The 27,966-nt window shown below is 38.0% G+C and overlaps 1 protein-coding gene across 2 annotated transcripts in view; it reads left to right on the top strand.

Moving 5' to 3' along the window:
• The first annotated feature begins 425 nt into the window (after window positions 1-425).
• The window catches only part of LOC127628978 (uncharacterized), a 105,368-nt gene continuing 77,827 nt past the window's right edge, over window positions 426-27,966 (top strand). For both annotated transcript variants that reach the window (XM_052105980.1, XM_052105979.1), the window contains exon 1: window positions 426-563. The gene's annotated coding sequence lies outside the window, so the exon portion shown is untranslated. The remainder of the gene's footprint in view (window positions 564-27,966) is intronic.

Genomic DNA, 27,966 nt, shown 5'->3' with positions numbered 1-27,966 from the left:
TTAATAATATTCCAAATGAAATGTAAAATGCTAATCTTTAATATAAATCATAAATGTAAAATCTAAACGTGAAAGTTAAATGTAAATATTTAACATTTTTCTATGCCAAATGTAGACCTATATTATTTGTTTGTTAACGTTTTTCTTACAAATTCAACAAAACGGGGCTGTCTTTTTTACTGCGCCCCATAGCATAAGCCATTGTTTTTTCCATTGGGTGGCGCTGATCGGATTCTCGCAGATGGAGGGATGATTCTCAATCACAAGGTTCATATGCTCGGAGAAAGTGAGCGATCATCATCGCAGTGTCTCGTCTCTCTCAACTCAATGCAGAGTAGACGGCACTGCGCGCGCTTCACTCCAGCTGAACTGAGAGCAAAACACCAGCCATGATGCTCAGCCCGCACCTCTGTGCACTGGAGGAGAGGTTATCATGAGCTCTGCGTCTCTCCAAACATTCACAAGATGATTGCAAACAGCGAACAGTAGAAGTGTTACAACAGAGGATGATGCCAGAGGTGCTCCACGCTGCATCTGTCTCTCCGACTCTGTGAACACAGACGGTAAGAACGCATCATGTTTCCATATCCATCCTTTATTTAGTAGCCTACCTTTTCTGACTCAGTCAGAAAAATCTGTAAACTTTAAGATTGCCAATTGCCATTGAAAAGGCTAATTAAATATTTTGCATGGTGAAAATAACGTTATTGTTGACTGATATGTTTGGCACTAAATAGAACAAGCATTACATATAGCCTATTAACATTTTAAATTTCTTACACAATAAGCCTTATCTGGTCTAGTCTCTGCTCAGAGCTTTTTTTTTTTTTTTTTTTTTTTGCTAGACTTGAGATCACTGAATGGTATGAGCTCATATTGATGTTTTTATTGATTCTATATTTTCTTGAGAGGGGTGTAAAGGGAAGGAGAAGATGGCAAGTGTCAATTAATAATGTAAAAATAGGTTAATGTGTGTCCCGAATGAGAACTCTTAATGTAAAGGTGGTGGGCCTCTACTTCTAACCAAAAAGTACCATGATAATAAAGTTTTTGTGGATAAATAGAGCATTTACCATGGCACTGTTGTTTATTCTTCTTCTTTATATACTGTTTGAACTGTACTGTACATTGATGCATGCTCTTTGGACATGGTACCATTTTTTACTATCATGGATTTTGGAATTGTATCATGTTACTGCCATGTTTTTATTTGCATGTACCATGTAGGGCTGTCACGATCATGAAATTTAGCTGACGATTAATTGTCAAACAAATGATTGAGATTATGCCGGTTAATTGTCTCTTTTAGTGCTTTCACGATTAAATGTCATATAAAGATTAATATTTCTTAATGTGTGCTTCATACACTATAAGAAGTAATATTTAATATTTAACTTCAAATATATAAATCAAATATTCATAATATAGTTTTAAATTTCAGAATATTTCTAAATATTTCAAATGTCTCTCTTTTTGGTCAACTTTAGTTTTAATGTTACATTAACGAAGCTGTTTTTGGAACTCATGTAAAAAATATATTTTTTATAATGTTTATATTATATAGTATTATTTTATATTGTATTGTATTACGCAATAGTAAAATTTTTCTGTCCTAATTTCTTTACCTTCACATGTTATTTTAATGTTCTTTGATCAAACCCACAAACCCGTATTTCTTATAAGAATATGTTTTATTTTTTAGATTTCATTTAATAATTTTATCACTCGACAGAAATAAAGTGAGCTCTGCATGTCAGTAACTGTCTGTATGAACCCACTATGACCAGGAATATTTCCCATTACACAATTGTTAAATTAAAGTTAAACCGGAGCACTTTGCATTCACTATCAAAGATTATATATGTTTGTTTATATTTTCGCGAGAGTTTGGAGCGAGTCTCTGCTTGAGAAGCACTTCACAAACTCTTCTGGACAGGATATGCTCTGGTTGATGCCTGTGGTGCAGCTCAGTGACGCTCAGAGTTTAACTGAATGACGCACAAACGTGTGTCAATCACAAACTTATCATGGCATTTAGATATTTGCTTAGAATTCCCTTATTTGGGCATTAAAATGTGATTGAAATTTGAAGTGCATAGTAATCGCAGTTATCTCAAATATTCCGATTTCACTGATCAAATAACCATGATCAGACGATTATTTAATAATCACAACCATGGTTCTCCCATGTTATTTGGACATACCGTATTGTTCTGGACATAAACCATGGTAGTAGACCCATGGTGTAATCATACATTAATTCTTCATGAATTCATCATACATGAATATGGCAATTGCTGTTAGCTAGTCAAAGACAAGGACGAGACCGAGATATGTGTGATCTTTTGAGATTTAAAAGCACAGCCAGGACAAGGCAAGAGACAACTTGGTGATTAGTGAACACAGGCTTTAGAACCATGAGACACCTGGAGAAGAGAAGAAAATCTAATAGAGATAACAGTTTACTTTTGCCACAGAACATTCCACGAGACTCCCTACACATAAACATCCCACATACATAGAGATAACAGTTGAAACAGAAATAGCACTTAGGTACTTTGTATTTTGTTGGAAACAGACAGAAGAACAAGAACATTATTCATTCAAAGACAGCCTTGGGGCTACAGCACACAGTCTTTGTTCCAGAAGCTTATATCAGTTCCTGTCCTCCCCTCTGCCTTGCCCAGTGTCTGGGACCCAGGTGGCCCACTGAGGGAAAATCGAAACAGAGGACTAACGGAAACACTGATTGTTGAGAAACACTGATTGTTGTAGACTGCCCCATAACAGTAATCATTCAGTACCAGGATCAAAGTACCATGGTATTATAATCTGATAACTGTACTACAGTTTGCTTTTTTGTAAAGACTGTTCAGATAACTTTTTCAGTAGACTTGCGATCACTGAATGGGTAGTCTGAGCTCATATTGATGTTTTTATTGATTCTATATTTTCTTGCGAGGGGTGGTTAAGGGAAGGAAAAGATGGTAAGTGTCCATTAACAAGGTAAAGATGGGTTAAAGTGTGTCTTGAATGAAAAGCTGGTGGGCCTCTACCACAAACTAAACATACCTAAAATGACCATTGTCCTACCATGTTTTTGTTGATGTACTGTAGGCTATACCATGGTATTACCATGATTTCCTGAACATACCATGGTAGTCACATGTTTCATGATGCTGTGGTACTGCCATGTTTAATGTTTTTTTGTAGTACCATGCCATTTTTTGAAGTACCTTGGGTTACTACAATCATCATACATTAATATTTTAATCATTCAGTTCTATAGTATATATCAAAGTACGTATTACATTACATTCTGTTACCAGTACTGTACCATTTTAAGGCCACTTAGACAGTTTAGACAGTCTTTTAACTATGATCACATTGAGAGTTTTGAACAATGTCATTAGCAATAGTCCGTCTGATGTATTGACATGACTGGTTAATGTTATCACGGTGTGTTGAGTTTATTATTTGCATTCTGTCGCTGACAGAGAACGCTTGCAGGTCCCCGACCCTCTTGATGGAGGCGAGCGCGATCAGCAGTGCCTTATTTAGGGAGTGGGTCCTGAGTCCAACTGATTCTAGCGGCTCGAAGGGGGGTCTCTGAAGGCCCGAGAGGACCACTGAGAGATCCCAGGAGGGGAACAATCTTGTCCGGGAGGGATTTAACCTCTGGCGCCTCTTAGGAACCTGATAATCAAGTCGTGCTTACCCAAAGACTTGCCGTCTACTCTGTCGTGGTTGGCTGTGACAGCAGCTACATACACCTTCAAGTTGGATGGGGACAGCCTCTCCTCCAACCTCTCCTGCAGAAATGAGAGCACTGACCTGACTGCGCACCTTTGTGGGTCTTCAGCCTGAGAAGAAAACCAATTCGCGAACAAGCGCCACTTTAGGGCGTAAAGTTGCCTGGTAGAAGGGGCTCTGGCTTGGTTGGTTGTGTCTACTACAGCAGGTGGTAGATCAGCTAGATCTTCCGCGCCCCGTCCCTGAGAAAGAAGGTCTTTCGTCAGGGGAATTTGCCAGGGAGGGGCTGTCGCGAGGAGTAGGAGGTCTGAGAACCAAGGCCGGGTGGGCCAATAGTGAGCCACTAGAGTGCCTTGTTCCTCGTCCTCCCTGGTCTACCTGGGCCTTGCCGAACCATTCCCAAATCAGCTGTGAGCGGCGCGCAGACCCAAGGAACCAATCATCCAGCCGTGAGTCATCCGCATCAGATGGCGGACCGCTCTCCAATGCAGCGGCGAGCTCATCCAGCTCGGGGGGCTCCAGAGGATAGGCAGGCTGGCTGTGAGGTGAGCCGCTGTTGCCTTGAACCCGGATGGAAGAAAAAGAGCGTGCCGGGAGGTGGGTGGTTCGCGGGGGTGTACTCGGCGAAACCGAGCCCGCTGCCATCCCCAGATCGCCTCCATCGCCAGCCACGTTGTCCTCAATCCCGTGGGAAGGAGCGATGTGGGGGAGTAGGTGGAGTGGCGTTCCTTCGGTTGAAGGAAAGCCGCGACTGCAACGTTGCCATGGTCATGTTCTCGCAGTGAGAACATGAACCATCCACAAACGCTGCCTCAGTGTGATCGCAGCCCAGACACACGAGACAGCGCCTGTGGCCGTCTGAAGCGGAGAGCACTCTACCGCATCCAGGAACTACACAGGGGTGGAAAGGCATCTTTATAAAGATGCGTCCTGAAAAGAACGTTCAACGCCGCTGTGTATTGCTTTTTTAGAGGAAAATACTCTTTTAGAGAAAATCACTCTTTTAGTTTGCTCTGTCGAAGTGCCCAGGGGCAAACTGCACTGCCGTGCAAAGAAGGAGAAAGCTGCTGAAGTGCGCCATAGATCCAAGAGCTGATCACCAGAGGTAAGAGGAACAGGTGTTTGTGACTCGCAGCTTGCTGCATACACAACTATCGGCTCCGAAGAAAATTTCTGAATGAAACAGACGTATTTCCCCGCCTTTATACCCGTATGTACAGGGGTGGGACATGCAAATTCTGTCTGCCAATTTCTCATTGGCCTTTTATCATAGATCAGAGGTATATTCAGCGCTCAAGAGAGACCCTTAGTGTTGCTTCTTCAACACAACATCGAAGTGAGCTACAGAAGGGGAACTATAGTTCATACTGTATAAATATAATTATGTCTATGAGAGTCCTCATAATGATAGCTGCACAACCATGTATGTGTGTGTGTGTGTGTGTGTGTGTGTGTGTGTGTGTGTGTGTTTGTGTGTGAGAGAGTGAGAGAGAGTGAGAGAATATCTTTTTCACCTAATTATATCAATTGTGTTGATTTCAAGGTGAAGTGTAGATGCTCTTCAATAATAAAATGCAGTGTCTTTTTTTAGACATAAGAAATCCACTGATTAGCCAATTGCATGAGTTTGGGGCAGGTATATCTGTTTTTCCACCAATCGTGGATGCATTGTCCATCCAAATGTCCCAAAACAGCAATTTTAAACCCCTCAAAAGCTGTCTCACAAAGCTTTGTTCTGTTCCATTGCTTCACTCTTAATATATTAAGCATGCCAAGCCTTACAGACAGGCTACAGTGGTTGCATATTTAACCACATGGCCTGAGTCTATGTTGTGTGACGTGACAGTCTGTCATGGTTTTACAGCATAATGCAGACATGTTAAAATGTTTGAAAGGTGCACGAATGGGTCAGTTCGATTGTTATATGTGGATTTTGCATAGCCACTTTCCTCCATACAGCTTGCACATGCGTGGGTTTAATATGCACGCCATGCACTCCTGCCACTGTTGATGCCAGAGTAGATTCAAGATCTGTATATTGCTGCTGTATATTAAGACAGATATGAGCTGAGATAGAAAGAGGAAGTGAGAGAGAGAGAGAGAGAGAGAGAGAGAGAGATAGAGAGGGAAATTAATAGTCCCCATGGATTAGCGTGGAATATGTGTGACCGTAGGTTGAAGCAGGGTTTAGGGCACCAGACGCAGTGACTGTATAAAAATCCCTTAATAATTAACATGGGCAAGAGGAGGAATGGAGATAAGATGAAGGGTACAAATGAAGGGAAACTAATGCGGAGTTCATGAAAATGACGCAGTGCTCATCATGTTACACAGGTTGACTTATTAACCGTAGAAGTGTTGGGGGATCCCCAAGATCACTGGAACCTGAGCTTTACTTCAGTATCTCAAGATGAAAGCTCTTCAGTGGCTCTTTGCAGCACAGAAACTGTATGGTTTTTCTTAACTGACTGTATGGTTCTTTTGTACACAGTAAAAATTAAAGGATACTAGAGGCACAATTTGGGGTTCCTCACCTCCAGACACACTTTAAAGGAGCAAATATCCTCAAATATCCTATCTTTTTCTTCAAGATATATTTCAAGACCCTCGAATCATTTCCCTTATGATGGTTTATCTGAAAGAATAGTTGAGAGTTCTTTAGAAATGTAGGGCACTAAGAGTACGTTTCTCAGAGAACTGAATGCCTTGATCTCAAAGGGTTCTTTGCAGATGAGAAACCCTAAATGGTGCTTGGAGTATCTTTGAATTTGGGGTCCAAAGGTGTGGAGACCTGATTGTATTTTTACTCTTCTTCTTCTGCCTTAAAAGTGTCTGGGCAACAAAAAGTGTAAGTCCTAGAGACACCAAATTTGGTGTCGCAAACCTCCCCCATAACTGGGGTGCACACACCCATTCGAACGGTGGCATTATAATAAGCACTGTTACATTTATGCTAATATGTTTGCAACCGTATGGTCTAGAATCAAACTTTCCACTTATTCCCTGAGTCAAGCGAAACAAAATGTATATATCTATATGTTTTCTGCCATTTTGAGTTTTCGGGAAAAAAAAACATGAACTTATTTTTAACTCCTAGACCAGGGGTGACCAACCCTGCTCCTGGAGAGCTACCTTCCTGCAGAGTTTAGATCCAACCCTAATCAAACACACCTGAACCAGCTTATCAATGTCTTTAGGATTACTTGAAAATGACAGGCCGGTGTGTTGGAGCTAAACTCTGCAGGAAGATAGCTCTCCAGGAGCAGGGTTGGTCACCCCTGACCTAAACTGTTGGTCTGATTTGCACACATTTTTTACATGTTTAATCTAGAGACCCTCATGACAAAAATGTATCAAAACAATTGTGATTTGTCATATCGTTCAGAGGATGTAGGTTCATTTGTGAAATTGAAAACAGTCTAGTAAGAAAAGTAAGTTTGAAATTAAATTGGAGACATATATTTGCAAACGTCATACCTACTAAGTAATTAGAGTTCTTAGTAATTCAATTACTTTGCCCTGACAGATATGTTCTTTTTTCAAATTTGGCAATTTTGGTAATTTTCAGCATTTTTCCAAACTGCTCAGACTCCGATAATTGTTGCTTGCGACTCTTTTCTTTACAGTGTTCTTGATGATTCATTAGAGTGTTTTCAGATCAGCATTTCACCCTAAAAAGTTTTTCATTCAAGGTTCTTTAATGATATTACCATTACAATTTAGAACCAGATCCACCTACTAGAGATGTAACGTATGAACATTTCATATCACGATTATTGTGACCAAAACTATCACAGTTATCAATATTTTCACAGTATTGTTAAAATGTGCTGAAAATGTACAAAAAGTATTAGTTATTATGTATGAATGTACATCACTTAAATGCTGCACGTATTTGTTATTTGTTACTGTCTTGTTTACTTGTTTTCTTGTTCTTTTGGCTCAAAGCGATGCACTTGCTAGGAAATTTTTCTTTGTGGAAGCTTGCATCAGATAAGAAATAAGTGAGATAAGAAATTATTTCGACCCAATTATATATTGTGTCCAACTATTTAGTTTTCCTCATACTTTTCCCCAACTCGTGCACTGAGCTAAAAGTTAACTTACTTGCATGCACTATAAAGTGATGGATGGGCGAATTTCCTCTGGCAAGCTCTGCAGACAGAGTTACCATCTTCTACTAATTTTCCCTCAACATTCTTATAAAATCCAAAATATGACCACACTTCTCCCGAGCACTGTCAAAAAAACAAAAACTCATGCTGGTTGTGTGTGGACAGCATTTACCATGAGTTACAAATCACGATAATGGTGCACGATTTCAATTAAAATTAAATGTGGGAATTTTCTTGTGGTTTACCGTGAAACTGGTAACCATTTCATCCCTACCACACACACAACACTTTTATGCTGAAATGGTTCTTTGCGTTCAAATTTAAGATTCTTTAATCCTGTGCTTCATGGAGCAGCTAGAACAGCAGGGTTCTGTAGAGCAGAAATGGTTGTTGTTGCGAAAGAACCTTAATCTGGAGCTAATTAGAACCATTTTTGAGTGCATGTTTGAGTTAGGTTGATTTTTATCAATCATCATTTGGACATAATTTGCGATTAACAGAAGTCTTTTGGTTACAAAATGCACTGACAGAATAAATATGTACAAATATTGTGTAAAATCAAGTTGTTCTCTCATTCACATAATTTTTGCACACATGTGACCACTCATTCTATGTTAATGTTCCAAGTTGCTATGTTACTTGGCAACCGCAAACACAGGTATGATAATTAATTATATTAGCCTAATTGGTGGAAGAATTGTTTTTTCTGATTTTTATTAATGATAAATTGAACTGTTTATTGAACATTGGTGTCTTTTATTTTATTGTTGCTGCCGCTGTTTTATAAAAGCAATAATCCACTCAAGATCATGTGCTGCAGTGACCACTCCATTTGGTGTGTGGCTAAGAACACCTCTTACCTGTGGTAAAATCACAGTAATTCACTGCTTTTGTGGATTATTACTTTAATTTCATATATGTAGCCAATGTATATTCACTTTATATCTGCCACTTTGTTATCTTTATTTCAACATCAGTTATTGAAAAACCCATATTTGTCAATCACTAGAGTGTATTGGTTTCTGGGTTTATTAGAGCACCTGTACATAGATGGGTTTCTTTGTGAAGCTTTAAAAAGGTTTAGCATGGGTTCAGGTTGTTTGGAAACTTTAAGAGTGTACATATATTGTTATTTACGGCTGTATTTGTGCATACACACCTTAGCTAATAAACAATAGATAAATTGCATGCGTCAGGTACATTGACGGAATTATCCTCTGTTGTCTGACTGGTGGAGAGGCTGTGACCTGAGGAACAGAACTCTCATTTCTCTCTTTCCACCATGGATGACAGAAAGTGAGATTCATGTTGCCATTCCTCTCATCCAGGAAGACGGGAACTCCTAACTCACTCTCTCTCTCTCTCTCTCTCTCTCTCTCTCTCTATTTCTCATCACCGACTATCATATGGTCAGGTAATAGGAGTGGGCTGCTTCAAACTCAACAGGCATTTAAGCACTTAGGAGTATTTAGGGTCTTGTTGTGATATGCATTAGACTAACAGGCTTCATCCATAACACGACACAATATTTGATTAATTTCTTCAGGGCGAAGGGCATAATAGCCTTTAGCATATTTCACTCATCATGCTCGTTGCCTAATCATTGTTCTCTACCATTAAAGAGTGTGCTTAAAATGCCAAAACCATAATCTCCAATGGGAAGCATAATGCTGCCAATAAAGTGATTTGTGTCTACAGAATGGTGTGTATTTAACATCACTGACATCAAGAGCATGAGTGTGATGTAACAGCAACACCAGAGGTCTCAAACTGCAGGTCCACTTATAGTTTCATACAGCCTCTCTAGTGTTAAAGAAATAGTTTACTCCAAAAATATATTAATTTAGTCATAATTTACTCACACTCATGTCTTTCTCAACCTGTGTGACTTTCATATGTGAAACACAAAAGGATTTTTTTTTATGAATATCACGGCCCGTCTTTTTGATAAAATGTCAGCGTTTAGTGACTCACTTTAAAGCTTAAACAAAGAACCAAAATTATAATAAAAGTAGTCCATGCAACTCGTGCATCATTTTCCAATACTTCTGAAGGTATACCATAGGTCGTGGTGAAGAACAACCAGCAATTGAAGTCAATCTTTAAGTGAAAAATAAAATGTTTCTTGTGTAAACACGCAAGCCACTGTGAGTGAGCTTCTCTCATGCACCAAAGAATGCATAACGGACGTTAAGATTTTCATCAAAAATGACATATATTTTCATCGTATGCAATTAGAAGACTTTGGTTTGGCCATGTATCTTATCCTATAGTTTTCTTAATAATGTTTGTTTGATGTCTATGTCAAACAGTAGCTTAATAGAATGGTGGGTCTTGACCCAAAAATAGGTTTCAGGTCTGTTCTGATAGGGTGCTTAACAGCACTGCTAAAAACCCAGCATGAAAATATGAAAATTCAAGATACATTTAGAAACCAAAATGGACAATTCTCCTATTAGGTGTATGCCATGTTAATAATTTTGCATATTTTAAATACATTTTAATGTTTTAAAAGTAACCAAGTTTGGTTACGCGTGTGTTTACTCCATAGCTGTGTCTTAAATCACTTACATTACTTGTTCACTCATTCACTGTTCCCTATATAGTGAATGCAACATAGTGCCCTACAGTATACCTGAAATTGGCAGCCATTGATGGGGACAATAGCATAAAAGGAAGCAACTGGTTTGTGATTATCATTCATAATTCCTACCTCTGAAACAGATGTTTGCTGTTGTGATGTGCCAGAAGATGAATATTAACTAGGAAGAGGAAATAAAGATCAGTAGAGCAAGACTGGATCACAGACCAGTGAATATGGAGAGAGGATTCATACAGATTATGTTTTCCCAGTGCTAATGAAGGAACCTATGAAAATGGTTGCAGTTAATACGTATTGACCTATTTTCTTCTGTGTGTAGTCTGAGATCAGCTTTCTATGTCCTATTTTGACCCACGCCAAGTCCTGGTTCATGGTCTGGTGTGATGTGGCGTGGCTCAACAGTTTTGAGTGTTAATGCTCAACAGGAAAAGTGCAGCATGCCTGTGAGCTTGCAGAGCATCCGCCTAGAATATACACCAATCTCAGCCACAGATCTGAGTGAGAGAGAGACAGGCATAGTGGAACATGAAAGTGGAACGAGGCCACAAACATAGTATATGGCCAGTGTTTTCCAGACTTTTTTGTCTGATGATGTGCTCCCACAGCTCCATCAGTAAGGCTCAAGTACCCCTTTATCAACACAAACCAGCAGTGAGTGTGTTTACATGCACACGATAATATGCTGATAACAAATACAAATCTGCTAATTGAAAGAATATGACAATGCAAGAAACCCTTGATCGTATTCTGTAGGTGGCACAGTGTGATTTGTTCCATTCCTTTACTGTATTGACAAGTGTTGGGTTGGTGATTGAAAAGATTGTAACACATTTGGAGTTATAAAAGACTATTTTAAGATATCAGTGAGTGAAGATCATTTGTGTACTGGAGCATAATTACAAGCTAAAAATACAGTATAGGGTAATAAAACATGAAATTTAAATCCAATGGATCTTTTATTTGTTTGATTCTTCAATACTGAATGACATATGGAAAGCTCCCAGAAAATTCCTTCACAGACCTCCACTGCCCTCTACAACACTGCAAGTAAAAACTATTTCGCCCTATGTGACTAAAAATGTCAGTGAGTAGCATCTGGCTGGTAAATGTTCAGATTTCAGTCACCGGTGATTATGTTGTATAGTCGGGAAGAACTTCAGCACTGAGATTCTTTCACTGCGTGTTGAGAGTAAAAGCTTGGTTTGACTCTTTCCGTGTAATGTGTGTCCAAAGACAAGATTCTCGCAATGCATTTGTCATTGAATAATATCTCTTTTAATACCCTTTCTGTTTTGTTTTATGTTTTTTTTTTTGCAGTCAATTCCACCCAAAAGAAGAATCATTCAATTGTAATCACACAACACGGATGCTGTAAAGAAGTCATTAATATGCACTCAATCAAAACACTTCTGTGAGACCCTCGCAGAACTGTCACTATTCTTAAAGAGACAATTTTAGCACTTGCTCTACATATCAATGTAAACACTTGTAAAGAATACAAATTTTGCATGTAAACAATAAACATGTAACAAATGATTTAGATGCAATATAATATATGCAATTTCTAGACATTATATTTATTGATGGAATACATGGAATTTGTACAGTGCAAAAAGTTTAATATTTTGGTAATTTTATCAAGTTAGAAGGTATCCTATATAATTAACAGCATTAGCTGAGAGAGAATTTCTTTCATATGTAAGCATAATGGACAGTATAACTTAAATATACCCAAATTATTCAGGAATTGAATCCAGATTGTGTACATCATGCGCAAAGTATAAATTCTACAAAAATATTTCTCCATGGTCTGCTTCTCCCTTACACATATGTCCCAGAATGCACTTCTACACCCAGCCTAGACTTCTGCAGAATTTCTGGATCAGCTTCATAACTCCATGACCCCATTACAGGACCCTACAGCAGAGCCTGTCTGTGTCTCTAGAGACCCGACTGTCTGCAGGGAAACCAGACATTACATAGATTCAAGCCATTTAAACACTGTGTTACTAAAACTGACTAATCTGAAATGGTATGTAACAGTGAGCAGAATGACAGGATGTTTGACTTGGAAACAGACAACAAACAGATTGAGGGTTTTATTTTCTGTTGTGATGTCACAATTGGAAATTGACAACGTAGACAATGTAATGTAATGTTATTTATAGTTAGTGTTTACAATCACAGAATCTCTGCGCTGTTGCCCTGGCAAATGGCAACTGCATCCTTATCAAAACAACACCTACACGCGAGTCGCAACAGCCTGCAGTTTGCCAGGAGGTGATAGCGTAAGACTGCATGTGGTAGGAAATCAGTTGTGGTAGTTCAAAGACTCTGTGGTCTTGCATATGAAGAAACACACGTTGCCATGCAGGAGCACGCTCACACGTACACACAGTGATGCATTCAGGCACACCTTTGCAGCACTGCCTCCTTTTACCAGTGTGTCATATGAACCAAAGTCAGACACTAGTGTACGTCTATTTTTAGCAAGCACATATGTTAAAATGTTGCGCAAATGATGGAGCACTGTTAGCTATCTTTGCAACTTGTTATGCATGTGAAACACATTGCAAATGCAACATATGGCTTGCTAATCGAATTTTTCTGTACATGCAGTCTGGAGGGTAGGACTGCACTTGAATAAATGATCGAGATTCTGATTAGGTCTACTAATTTTGTGTCAATTTTTTTTATTTATAATTTATTTATTTTTTTGTTGCTGTTTGCAGCATTGTGACCAATGACATCTCTGTTGTGCGAATCATAGGCGGAATAGTCTAAAGGGCTACAACTAAATACAAAAGGTCCTATTGAGTGAGTTTTAAGCAGTCCGATCCACAGATAATAATTTCTTTAATAATAATTTTTTTTTTATTTGCCATATTTGGGATTTAAAGGTCAGTATCCACCTGAGAGCAAGCAATTCATTTTGTACAGAACTTTGGTTGTTTAAGTTTCTCTTAGCCCATATATGCCGTAGTAGGAAATCCCTGGGCTTTTCAGAGATACCAATTGTTTGTGAGTTTTGCCATGACAACTTCCTATCCTTGGTCTATAGAAATGAATAACAAATCTGCACATCAAATCAAATATGAATATTGAAATACTACTAATAATATTATCACACACTTATGTGCACAAAACACTATATTGATGTTATAAAAGCTAAATTGTAAAGCTTTTTTTTTTTTTGCTGGGAGGTTGTATTTAGATGACTTTTCACACTTCCAGGTTTTGGAACACGGAGGTAAACAATTGCAGGGTACACTTCCATAGCGATGAATTGGACACCACAGCAAATATAATTTTTGCTTTCACAGTTACTCCAATATCAAAAGTAAAACGACACTATTATGCTTACACAACTTTCCGAATGAAGAAAAAATAAAGAGCGGTGGATTATGACCATGAAACAACTTGGAAACTATATCAAGTGTAGCACGTGAACAGTATGATATGACTTGTTATTTAGGTGTACAACTGAAATAATGTAAGTTATGCATCTATTTAGACTCAAAACTGCCTGAAAAAATACATATGTGTATGTGTAGCTTATTTGTATCTTATGTGTCATGTGTAGCTCAATATGTGTTTGACAGCCAGTTGCGTCTCATGAAATTTCAGTTTGAAAATAATGAATTAATTGCATAACAACGTTAAGAACCTTTGTGTCATTTTCAATTCTGCAATGCTCTATGGTAAGCATCTGGAAACTGTATTCATGCCCTTGTTACTTCTCAGCTAGATTACTGTAATTCATTGTATAGTTGGCCTGCCTCAGTCCTCCCTTGCACATCTGTAGATGGATCAAAATGCAGCAGCATGATTTTTAACTGGTTCAACAAAAAGAGACCATATCACCCCTGTGCTGGCATCTTTGCACTGGTCACCTGTTAGTTTCTGAGTTGATTTTAAGATTTTGCTATTTGTTTTTAAAGCCTTGCATGGTCTTGCCCTGCAGTATATTTGTGATATTCTTCATCCACATTCTGCTCCGAGATCTCTCAGGTCATGTAACCAATTGTTTCTCTCCATTCCATGTTCTCGTTTAAAGTTCAAGGGTGATCAGGCATTTTGAAATTGTGGAACAGCCTTCCACTTCATATTAGGTCTTCTCCTACCCTTGCTATTTTTAAATCTAGCTTAAAGACACATTTTTACATTTGAGCATTTGAGCTTGCCTGAGATGTTAACACATTTGTTTCTTTTAGTACTTATTGGCGTTATCATTATTGTTGCTAATTGTTTTCATTTTCTCTCCTTTTCTGCACAATTTGGAATGACCAATTCCCAATGCACTCTAAGTCCTCGTGGTGGCGTAGTGACTCCCCTCAATCCGGGTGGCGGAGGACGAATCTCAGTTGTCTCCGCGTCTGAGACCATCAATCCACTTCTTATCCGCCATTTTATCACATGGCTTGTTGAGTGCGTTACCGTGGAGACATAGCATGTGTGGAGGCTTCATGCTATTCTCTGCAGCATCCACACACAACTCATCACGTGCCCCACAAAGAGCGAGAACCACATTATCATGACCACGAGGAGATTAACCCAACATTACACTACCCTCCCCAGCAACCGGGCAAATTGGTTGTTTAGGAAGCCTGACTGGAGTCACTCAGCACACCCCGGATTCGAACTCGCGACTCCAGGTGTGGAAGTCAGGGTCTTTATTCGCTGAGCTACCCAGGTCCCCAGTTGCTATTATTCTTGTATTATTTTGTTATTTTATTTATTGTTTGACCTTTTTATTATTGTACAGCACGTTGGCTCAACATCATAAATTTGCATTATAAATAAACGTAACTAACTAACTAACTAACTAGATTTCTCCAGATTTGTTGCATTATCTCTTTGATTTATGAAAAATATACAAATATATTTAATTTTTTATTTTCTAATTGTCTTGAAAGTATTTTTTAAATTTGACACTATCTGGGCATTTTGTGCATCCGTTTTTGATAGACATAAGTGCAGGGCCTCTAAAGACCCGAATATGTAAATGTCTGGGAAAATTACCATGCAATTAAGGGTTAACTTAGCATACTCTGCATGGCAGGTGTAGGACAAAGTAAACAAATATTTAACGATAATTTATGTACTTGCCTTCTAAATATGCCTACCCTGAACGATGCCCCATATTGAGGTTTTTTAATACCGCTATAAAGGAAAATGCTATGAGAAATGTATCCTCATGAACAATTTCTCTCTAACTGTAGTGATATGATATGATATGATAACACCATAGTTAATGTTTGCTACATAAAATAAAAATGTTGTTGAAAAGACTGTTTGATAAGCAGTTTGTGTGAACTGTAAATATATTGATATGCACATATCCAGGGTGCGTTCCATTCAGAAGTGATCATCCCTATGCCCTATTCCCTTTGACGACTTTATCATTCACTGTGAGAGCTCTGCAGGGCTGAAAGGTGTAATTTTAAGTAATTTTATTGCAAATTCAGTTTGAAGCGATCTTACAGCATGACGATGATTGTTCTCCCTTTAAAGTTCCCTGCGGAGGGTGATTTATCCCCTTTGGAACAGACTCTCTCTATGCCAGCATATTTGAATCACTTTAGTTTGATTACGTCAACATTTAAACTGTGTAAGGAAACAGTTTGTGACTAATATAGATCAATAGTCAGCCACCATGATTTTTACAATCTTGTAAGCTGATCTGGTATAAATTTGGTGTACAACACAATCTGCATATTGACTGCGTGCGGTTCAGATGCCGGTGATGACAAATCAGGCTGCATATATAAAAATACATACAAATATCAGTTCATGCTTTTTATATATCTTATATAAATGATATGTTAGTATTTTTAAAGCTCAGTGTTTTTTATTTTATTTTAGTAGACATGAATGCAATTTAATGATGATTTCATTGATACACACATTTCAACATGACTTTTCTATAAAATAATGTACAAAATTTTAAGTAAGCAAATACTAATTTTGAAAAATCTGTAACAATATAAATGTTGTTACTTTTACTAATATCAAAAGGAAGACTCCTTTGTCTTGCTATAGCTGATTTTGTATCTAGCGTTTTATGTATCCTAAATAAAAATATTTTCATACATTTGGCATAAATTTACATAATTACTACGTAATAGGAACACCGTTAAAATGTCTCATATTTCACCTCAAGTATGCTCTTCGCTAACGTTGTTGTCTGCCTAGTAAACATATACATTCACTTTTGAGAAAAAAATAAAACTTGCACAATTGTTCCTTGTGGTGGAAACACTCAACAGTTTAAATGTTTTAAACATATAACAATTCATATTTTTTTTAATGGATTTACATAAAGTAATAGTGACAGTTTGCGTCTGGTTAAAACTATAAAATCTATACATACAAGGCATTTGAAAAGTTGCAATAATGAATTAATAGACCCATTAAAAAGGTTCCAAATCTGTTTTAATGTGACTTTTAAAGGAAAAAAAAAGTCTGTTCAACTCCTGGGACATTAATGTGGCAAAAGTTGAAGAAACATCCCTCAGTGTAAATTCTTTCAATTGAAATCAATAATCGCAATTACAGTATCAAGGCAACTAATCGTCAATTTAGTTTTTTGTCATAATCGTGCAGCCCAAGGATTGGAGGGTTTAATGTAACCATGATGATATTCTATGATACTAAAATAACTCCTAAGATTTGTCTTTGCAAGATAGCTTTTTTATTCCCTACTTAATGTAGGTGACTGTTACCAAATTGGTTTGAGGATTTCAGCGAGGTGTATTTATAGAGTTTTCTTTGTTGAATTCATTTTGTTTATTTATGCATGCACCTCCATATGAAAGCATCCTATGGTCCCTAGTGTAACTGATTAGTTGAGGAATGTGAGGCATTTTCTCTGTGAGGCATTCTCTCTCTCTCTCTCTCTCTCTCTCTCTCTCTCTCTCTCTCTTTCTTTCTTTTTCTGTCTCCAATTCACTTGCACTCTCACAATGCCTTCAGTCCTATGTGTCCGCTTTTTCCATTCTTTCTTTCTTTCTTTTTTACAAATGAATGAAAAGTTCTTGAAAGTTCTTGAAAGTTCTTGTTTTAGCTTGCTTGTGTTTTATTGAATGTGATGAATAGATTTGTGTTGTATCGATTGCTCTGATCTATCAATAGGTAGAGTGTTCTTAGACCTACAGAGAATTCTAATGAGATTGTTAGTAACCCAATTAGCTCCAAAAACAGCTTATGAATTATGCAAGCCTTTATGCTTGGCTGCCATATCAAAAATAAACATTATTATCAACCTGATTAGTGGCGAGCATGGTCAGTGAATGTCAGTCAGTGTTATTAGTTTCTAGACTTTTAATGTGTCTTGACCTTCATGATTTATTGAGTAAAACAGTTAATTCGGTCAGTCTAATGGACATACATTTTTCAAGAAGTGGGGGCAAAGATATATCAAAATCCACGGATGGATTAGGACTCAAAATCAGCCCAAGACCCATTCGGCCCACACCAACCAATCACGAATTCCCAATTATACAGTATTACACATTTACACATGGATGTAATGTAAATTTGCCTCAACAAACGTCACAAGCAGTGCAGCCACAGAATGAAAGCCGGTCACACATGAGAGGTTCTTGACAACTGGATGAACCACAACAGAATGCATGAATCTCGAGACCTGGCCTGGCTCCACAGGGGGCCTGGGTGGCCTGGCCATCCTATAATGAGTTTTGCCCACTCTGGCAACCACCCAACAACCAACTCGCTAACTGGCCGGCCCACCCACTGAGTTCTACCACCAACATCACATCTTAGAGTTGGAGACAGGTGTACTCTATATACGATTTTTCAAAGTTTCATCTTCTTTTAACTTGACACAGCGTTCTAAAAACACTGTTTATGATACTGAAAACCAGAGAAATGCTCCAAAAGCATCCGTCTGATGCACATGTATATAGATGACAATTTAAATAGCACAGACGGGCGATAAAAACGTATCCTGCGAGAACAGGACAAAAAGAAAAACTCAATCAATTGACAGCCCTAATTTACACACTTTATTATGAGAGTTACATTGCAAAGCAATTAAAATACTCACTATTGTTGTACAGAGTCATATGTACACTACATTTTTATGTTGCTAAAAACATTTTAATGTTGGATGGCCATTTGTGGTAGAATATTCTTCCCCAGAACAAAGTTTCTTTAGTTATTAGGTTGACTTCTAACAATAACTTCTAAAAATTTTAATTAGGCTACTTGTTACCTATATCTTTTAAGTTGTTGCATGATGTTCCCTTCCAAAAAGCTACACTTATGATGCTGTGCTGAGTTAGCGCTTTGGGAGCAACTTTAGGTGTGGCCAGCGTTGAATATGTGTGCAACACGTCAATGAACATTGACCGGAATTTATAGCCTCTGCTGGTGACATTATTGGATGCACCTGTGGCAGGGCTATAAATAGATGCGTCACAGGTGCATCGTCAGATCTTTTGTCTTCAGATCACTCTCTGTGTGTGTGTGCTTCATGAGCCTGTCAGAAACTTTCTACTTTCCTTTGTTAGGAGTTAGAATTGTTAGGCAGTGCGCAGAACCCTTTCTCTTTTCTTTAAAAAAATCAAAAAGAAGAAAAAGAATGACTGATAAACAAAGCAAGCGGTGTGTGTTCTTATGTTTACTCTATGCTCTATGGCTGAAATGGACACACACCAGTTTTGTTTTGTGTGTTTGGGGGGCAGGGCGGGTGCAGGCATTGCTATCTGTTTACAGTCAAAATGCTTCACACTCATCTCACTTACTTCCAAGAGCCAGCGCCCACTCTTTCTTCGTGGGGCTGTCGCATAGATCTGGCTGAGGAGCGAGAGACGGGTACGTCCCTATCGCTTGCTCTCTCCCCAGATCCAGCTGATACTTCTCGTAAGCCTCACGAGGGGGATGCTGAAACTCTGTACATTCCACGCACAATAATAAAGCGGCTGAGGAATTACTCGAGGTGGTTACTCTGGCTGTGGCCAGACTATAGTTAGACTGGCCATGCGAACAAGAGACCCCCCACAAACGCTCCAAACTAGAAGACAGATTTCTGTCTTTCTGGTGGCCAAAAATAAATAAATTTAAAAAAGGGAAGGGAATGCTATATCAGTCATGCTATATTCTTCTATGACCTCCATATCAAGCATTCTCATTCATGGAGGAATCCTTATACTTCCCGTGTCTTCGTGCCCTCGTATTCGGTGATGCCGCCGGTAGAAGAGGCATTTGCGGGTTATCTCTCGACTGGCTCGGCATCATCGCTAAAGAGACCCACTCTCAACTCAACTCAACTCAATTTTATTTATAGAGCACTTTCAAAAACCACACTGGGTACCAAAGTGCTGTACATGTAGTTACAAAAAATAAATAAAATCACATAAATACAGCTTAAGAATGCAAAAAAATATTTAAAACCAATAAAACAAGAATAAGATAAAATTGATACAATTTATAATGCAATTAATTAAAAGCTAGGGAAAATAAATACGTTTTTAAGGCCCCCTGGAAAGAGAATAGAGACGGAGATGATTTTATGACCAATGGAAAGTCTAGTCTATTCCAAAGTCTAGGGGCTGCCACTGCAAAAGCTCTATCACCTTTAGTTTTTAGGCGAGATCGAGGAACTGACAGACACAGCTGATCACCAGAGCGGAGAGACCTTTTGAAGGTTGATTCAAACTTATTAAAGCAGAGATGTACTCAGGTGCAAGACCATGAAGAGCCTTAAATACATACATCAACACTTTGTACTGGATTCTGTATTGGATCGGTAACCAATGTAGTGAAATCAATACTGGGGTGATATGGTCTCTTTTCCTGGTTCCAGTTAAAAGCCTAGCAGCTGAATTCTGGACCAGCTGCAGGCGAGAGAGAGGCTTGACTCACACCCAGATACAAAGCATTACAATAGTCCAATCGAGAAGACACAAAAGCATGCACAACCTTCTCCAAATCATCAAAAGAAAGGATGGGCTTCAACTTTGCTATAGTTCTAAAATGGAAAAAACTATTTTTAACAACAGCATTTATTTGTCGATCAAACTTGAGCTCAGAGTCAAATATAACACCCAGGTTTTTTTACATAGGAAAGTTTTTTCCCTGGAAGCAGTGACAAATTTCTTTCTAAATTTACCTCACATCCCCTTTGACCAAAAACAATAAATTCTGACTTATCCTCATTTAATTGCAGAAAGTTGTTTGCCAGCCAACACTTCACATCGGCCATGCATTTATGCAGAGACTCAAAAGAAGGGTGCTTCCCATGTTTAATAAGAAAGTAAAGTTGAGAGTCATCAGCATACAGATGGTAGTGTATGCCATGCTTATCAAAGATCTTTCCTAATGGAAGCATGTAGAGGTAGAATAAAACGGGTCCCAAAATGGAGCCCTGAGGGACCCCACATGTTAAAGGAACAACTAATGAAGAACAGTTCTCTAAACAGACTGAAATCGTTCTACCCTTGAGATATGAAGAGACCCAATCCAAGGCTAACCCCTGAATACCAACCTGGTCTCTTAGGCGATTGATAAGTATGTCATGATCAACCGTATCGAAAGCGGCACTAAGATCCTGCAGCAGAAGACCAACAGGACTACCAGAATCCACACCTAAAAAAATATCATTTAAAACTCTCAACAGAGCTGACTCTGTGCTATGATCAGTTCTGAAGCCTGACTGAAATTGATCGAGCAAATTATTGAGAGCTAAAAAAATCATTAAATTGTGCAATCACCGTCTTCGCTAATATTTTTGACATAAAGGATAATTTTGATATAGGTCTAAAGCTGTTCATATCAGATGAATCAAGGATTGCTTTCTTAAGAAGAGGCTGAATAACAGCATGCTTGAAGCAGCTGGGTACAATACCAGTGGTCAGGCTACTGTTATCAATCGATAACACGCTTGGACCAATTGATTCCACCACCTCCTTAAACAAAGCGGATGGAATAACATCACACGTAGAACCCGTAGGCTTCATATGTGCAATTATATGTTTGAGTTGAGACAAGGACACAGGTACAAAACAGATCAACAGATTTTTTAGAACAGTATAGGTAACAGGATCATTACTAACAGGTAAGATCCGTGAGCGCATACCAGAAATTTTAACAGTAAACATTTTTAAAAACTGCTCACATGTGTACACCGAAGGGGAGATGGGAGTAAGGGCAACTGGATGAAGAAATGATGTAATGGTAGAAAAAATAACTTTAGCATTATGACAGTTCTTTGAAAGGAGATTAGAAAAATAACTTGATCTGGCTAATTTAACTGCTCTTTGAAATTTAGTCAAACAGTCTCTCTAAATTTAATAGGACACTTGTAGTTTATCTTTAAGCCACTTTCGCTCAGCCTTCCTGCACTCCTGCCTAAGAGCACGGGTATCACTATTCAACCAGGGCTGAGCCTTGACTTTTTTCTTCCTAATTTTTAATGGAGCCACAATGTTCAAGATGCCAGGCAATCTTGCCACATGACAAGTTGAACTTGGAGACCAACTCCTCAGGCCCATATCAGAAAAAGGAGACTCCAGCAGTGGTGTCCCTCTGCAGCATGTTTGTGATGCGGCAGGGTGGTCCTCTCCGCTCACATTCATTAGATTTTATAGTTTGGATGTTCATGCCACTCCGGGCTCTTATGTCCTTGAGACAACATCACAAGCTCATGTCTGAGACCTCTCACGCTCTAGTGAGCACACTACACAACCGTAAGGGGTCCGGAAATCCACAGTGCGGCTGCGTGGGTATTCTCGTTCCCAAAGTGCAAAGTGCTTTTTGTTCCTAAAGCGGTAACTCAGTGCAGCATCTCATCCTCTTTTATCAGGGAACAAGTGTTACAGTCAAGTAACCCGAGATGTTTTTTCAGCAAATGAGCTCAACATGAGCTTGCAATGAGCTTGCACAGATACTTACCTGCAATGCTCAAAGTCGGCCGGCAATGCCGTACCTGCCGTGATGCTCATTTCCAGGCACAGAACCGAACGCAGTTATTGTTTTTTTACCATAACGCAATGAGATGGAGTTTTCAAGTTATTCAGTTATATCATATCTAGCATTCCCATCTCAATTGGTAAGCCATTGATTCAGTAGTTTTATTATTAATATAACATGTACAAAATATGTAAAATATAACATGTTTAATTTAAGGGAGTTGTTTTTCAAAGATAATTGTGTTAAACAGACATATTTTCAAATTACCTTGTGTGAATGTTATATATGCATTAAAGATAGGGTACTCAAAAGGATTTTGAATGTTTGAAGGGGTACACCACTGTAAAAAGTTTGGGAACCACTGCTCTAATCATTTGTTCACACAGTCATCATATGAATATTGAAGATTGACCAAGAAAAAGAGAGATAGAGAGAGTGAAGGAGGTTATGGAAAGGTGGATGGACACATGAGCAGTTGGTCATACTCACCTGAGAATACATTTTTCATAACTCTGTCAGGCGTAAAGCTGCTCCCACTTTCAAGCAGCATAAAATCAATGAGTGCACCATTAACCTCCAATTGCACTGGTTCTCTCCACAGATGCCCCCACAGTTCATGACTGCATGTCAAATCTACACTGTTATGAAAGTGAAACGGAAAGCAAAGCAGTGTTCTAACAAAATAAAAAACAAAAAAGAATCAGAGACACAAAGAATAGATAGCAGAAATGTCTCATATACTTCAAATAGTCTACTTACCTGTTAACTTGAAACCATAATGAGATTGTCCTCGCGTTCGATTTAGAAAGCCCACATTATGCAGTGACAGTAGATCTTTAAGGAATAATATGGGATATTAACAACATAATGTATATGGGATTCATCTGTTGCATGTGGTCAGTTATCTCTAATCATTTAGACTTGTTCATGAATTTGTAAAAAATAATGGAAAGTGCGTTTACAGTAATTTACTAACAATGGAAGTCTGGTACAAGTCTTTAGGAAGGCTTAACAATCAGAAAGGCTAAGCTTTATTTTCAATAAATAAAATATTTGTAAATTCCAAATCATCCTTTGAGGTCTGGGAGCTACTGGGAGACATATCAACATCAAGTTTAAAATTACTCTGAATATTTGATTCTGACAGGTCAATCGTGCTCAAATATTTTTGGGCAATGAATTTATATTAAAATGACAGTGCATGAGTCCTTACATATTTCTTTAAATGAACATTTCACCCAGAAATGAAAATTATGTCATAATTTATTATTTTGTCATAATTTGATTCACCTTTATTTTCTTTAAAACCCATATGTATATATAAAGAAGAAATGTTGCTCAATGGTGATTCTGTTTTTTTTTTTTTTTATTCATATAATTAATGTGAATGGTGACTAGGAACTTTCAAGCTCCAAAAATTACAAAATGCATCATAAAAGTTGTCTATTCAGCTCATGAGCTACATTCCAGGTATTCTGAAGTCATTAGGTAGCTTTGTGAGGGGAAACATTTAATAGACTTGAAAATTGAAATTACTCAAGATTAAAAAGTCTTGAAATTACCTCATACAAATCATATGTTTTCAGAAGTCTTGGAATATAGCACACAAAACATGTATATAGACAACTTTTATGGTGCTTACAGGGTGATTTTGTTGTCCATTCTGGAGCATAATTGCAAGGAATTGAATGGAGACCTCTTGCTTTGTGTTTGACGGAATAAAAAAAATCATATGGGTTTCAATTTTTTTTTTTTTTAAACTATTCTTTTATGTACAAAATGTATTCTAGATCAAAATCTTCTGAGGGTTGAAGTTTGGATGTGATTTTAAGTGGGGGATTATTAAAGAAGCTTCCCTTGTCTTTTCGCTGCATACTGTACACTTCAAACATCTCACATGGCTGTTATATATTATTCATGTGAGAATTATGTAACGGTGCCTTCATTGTGAAATTTTATAGAAGATTCAGAGGAGTTGGTTCAGAATCAGATTCACAGATACGATTTTGGATGGAAATGATAGATAGACTTTATACTGCCTGGACAATCAAGCATCAGACTGCTGTGTTCGCCAACTGGAAAAGAGATACGGCACGGCGAAAGGCCCTGTGTGTGTTTTGTGTGTTTGATCACGATGAGTCCCAGTTGCAGTAATGTGTGGGTGTGGGTTCATGCGTTGATGTGGAGACAGGGTGGAGGTTGCCTGCACCTTTGCAGAATAAGGTGGAAAGTGGGTGAGTCATCCAAAATTAAACCACAAGAGCAAGAGCGGATTTGAACGCTCTGGGGTGACCTTTGTATGCACACATGCCAACACACAAATACATACACTCAATCCTGATTATGCAGGTTAATTAATGATTAACTCTGCCGTTTTTTATACTGTAATACTTTCTGGAAAAAAGAAGAAAAAACGTATTCACTAATCAAAACAGAGGGTAGGCTCCTACTTTGAGACTGTAGCTTGGCAAGCATCAAGGTTCCTTGTACGAGCACTTCTGAGGATGAAATAATTACTTTATTTGCCTAAGTTTGACAAGTTAGTGACATCAAATCTGAAAGATATTTTTAAGGCATGTAGTAGCAAGTAAAGGAAGATATTCATGAACAGAACTTTATTTTCTGCTTTGTATGTCTATATGTCTATGAAATTAGGATTTCTGTGCTTTACTTAGATTCTCTACGCATTTTCCACTCATTTTTGTGTGTTTTCTGTGCAGTCACTTGTGGAGACGGTTGAGCCATTATATAAATTATTTTTTTCCCATCTTGGTCCATTAAATGATAAATCATAACAAAACCCACCATGATTGATTGCTTTACATGTCAGTTAGATGGCTCTTCCTGTCTAAGGGATCAGTTCTTGGCCAGTTTAAACTGCAAAATAGTCCAGACCTTTGCCATTTTAGTCAAAGGCAAGGATTTTTTGGCCTCCTGACAACATGGCACTCTGGGCCCCCTATCTTAACGCAATCCGTTAAGATAAAAAAAGTTATCATTAATAATAAATGTGAACATAATCATGATTTCACATTCAATAAGAGACACTTAAAACTAATGTTTGAAAATTTCGTTAAAATAACAATGCATTTAAAAGCAATAACTATACAATAAATAAATGTCATTTTACTGAATTGGGACTGTGTTTCAATTTTTTTATGGAAATATGTTTAAGTTTTAAATGTTGATTCAACCCTATATGTGGGCCAAAAATGACTCAGCGTCTAGTTTTAAGACATCATTTTCACATGAAGTGTACTTTTGATCTGCCACTACAAGTATTCCTCAATCTATCATGTCAAATTACTTTTGTACATTTGGGTTAATATTTGTATTATTATTATTATAAGAGAAATTTCTTTTTTACAGACTTTTTTAGACTCTCACCCAAAAGTGTATACTTAAGTGTCATAGCCAAGGTTGGGCCAAATTAGACCTAGGACCACCCAGAATATTAGAGATTATTCTTTGACATCAAATATTTATTTATAAAATATTTTTGAAAATGCATAAATTCTGATTTCTGAAAATGTGAAAGAACCTTTGCTGTTTAAAATTTGGTTAAAAAAAACCCCTGTCCCATCCATTTTTATGGAGACCCAGCCAAAAGTAATTTCCTGGCTATGCCCTTGGTATACCTCATTTTCAATGTATCCAAAAGTCTTCAGAATTGAATAAAAGATTATTAAAATCTGTTTAAAAAAAAAAAAAAAAACTATATAAAAATGTAAATTACATTTTATATTATAAAATTACCATTAGAGTTAATTTATGTTTTATAAAGAATCTAGATTTCACTTGGGTCTTTTTTTACCCACATATGTATGAAAGAGGTGAAGTTCTTTATGCGTTATAGGGTTAAGTCATCTCTTGAAATATCTGAAGGCAAACAAAGCCAACATTTGTCCCCTACAAGAGCATTGGAATAGAACAGATTTTATACAGATGAAAAACTGAAAGCTTGGCACATACAGTAATTCAGAGACTCAGAGGGCTTTAAAGCCCTTGATTTTACTTTTTTTATTTGAAGGAATCACCACAGGTTTGATCATTATTGTATAGGTCAATGTAACTGTTTTCTACAAAACAAACAGTAAAACAAAAAAAAGCAAAAACATTTTAAATCTATAATTAAAACAGCCTTTGTTATATTAAAACTAAGTAGAGTTCTCCTTCCCCTTTTATAGTTTTAATATGAATCTATAACATTTCTGTCAAATCATACCTGGTACTAAAGTAATGGTCACATTATGTTTTCTCGTCTTTTCCTCTTCAGTGCTTTTAATAATGTCAGGTCTCTCTGGCTTTATGAGATGTTTGACGTTCTCCTGAATGCTTCAAAGTAGAAAATTTTCAGTTAAATTCAGATTTTGTGGTCTGTACCGTGCTGTTTAGGGTGCTGCATGATCCAGTCAAGCCTGATTTATGACACGTCCAGTGTGAAGATGCGCAAGAGACGTGCCAGACTGTAAAAATGGGAAGCACATTTAGCACTTATAATTGCTTATTGGCTAAATCACTGAATGAAGGGGGATCCCACACACTAGATTATCTTTTATTATCTAGTAAAATTGTCTTTTCTTAAATGGTCTGCACTTATATAGTGCATTATTTTATTATAAGGTTATATTTCAACATTAGAGGTTACCAAAGTGCTTTACACTGTCAATCACCCATTCACACTCACACACCAATGGCCGCAGAGCTGCCATGCAAGGCGCTAGCCTGCCATTGGGAGCAACTTGGCGTTCAGTGTCTTGCCCAAGGACACTTCGGCATGTGTATTCATGTGGGCCAGGAATCGAACCTCCAACCCTGCAATTGGCAGCCGACCCGCTCTACCACCTGAGCCACAGCTGCCCCCTAAGTAAGAGCAGTCAAGCCCTCCAACACCACCCCCCACCAACCTCCCCGGTACAGCGCCCCTGAGTAACAACCTTGCAAATAAAAGAGTTTCTTGTGTAAAAATGTCCCCTTTTTTACCATCTTTAGATTCTTGATCCATAGAGGATACACATCATATCGCCTGTCATATCTCAAAGCTAAGGGTACTGAAAAATGCAGTCAGGTTCTGAGATGACCTTGTCAAAGACACAGAACAGAAGATATGTCTGTCAGTCTGTGCTGTTGGGGCTGTTTTTAAAATCACACATTTGCTAGTGGAGTCTGCCTCTGAAGATGGAGAGATTGTGCTCTGATCAAGAGAGAAGTGCTGTCCCAGTGTAAAAGAGCAGGGTGTGTGTCTCTGTCTGGGGATACCGGGATGGAGACAAAAACTAGATATGGATGAGGGAAAAAGCATTTGTAGAAAGGGATTGGTTCTTGCAGCCTGCATGTATGGCTGTTTTAGCACTCCAATTGCTTTTCGATGTCTGAGCTCTCCTTTGGGAAATATGGGGACACTGAATAAGCGTATGAAGCCAGATAGGACACTGGGAGGGGTGATGGATTAGGTTTTGAGATATGTCTTATTTGAAGGACTTGTTGGATGTGTGTGTGTGTGTGAGTGGTTGGGGCGGATTACTAAGGTTTATAAATGTTGTCAGACTGTGAAAAATGTTG

This window comes from Xyrauchen texanus, chromosome 35 (genome assembly GCF_025860055.1).
Source record: "Xyrauchen texanus isolate HMW12.3.18 chromosome 35, RBS_HiC_50CHRs, whole genome shotgun sequence".
Taxonomy (NCBI): domain Eukaryota; kingdom Metazoa; phylum Chordata; class Actinopteri; order Cypriniformes; family Catostomidae; genus Xyrauchen; species Xyrauchen texanus.
Note: the sequence above shows the minus strand (reverse complement) of the source record. Positions and strands in the feature narration are given on the sequence as shown.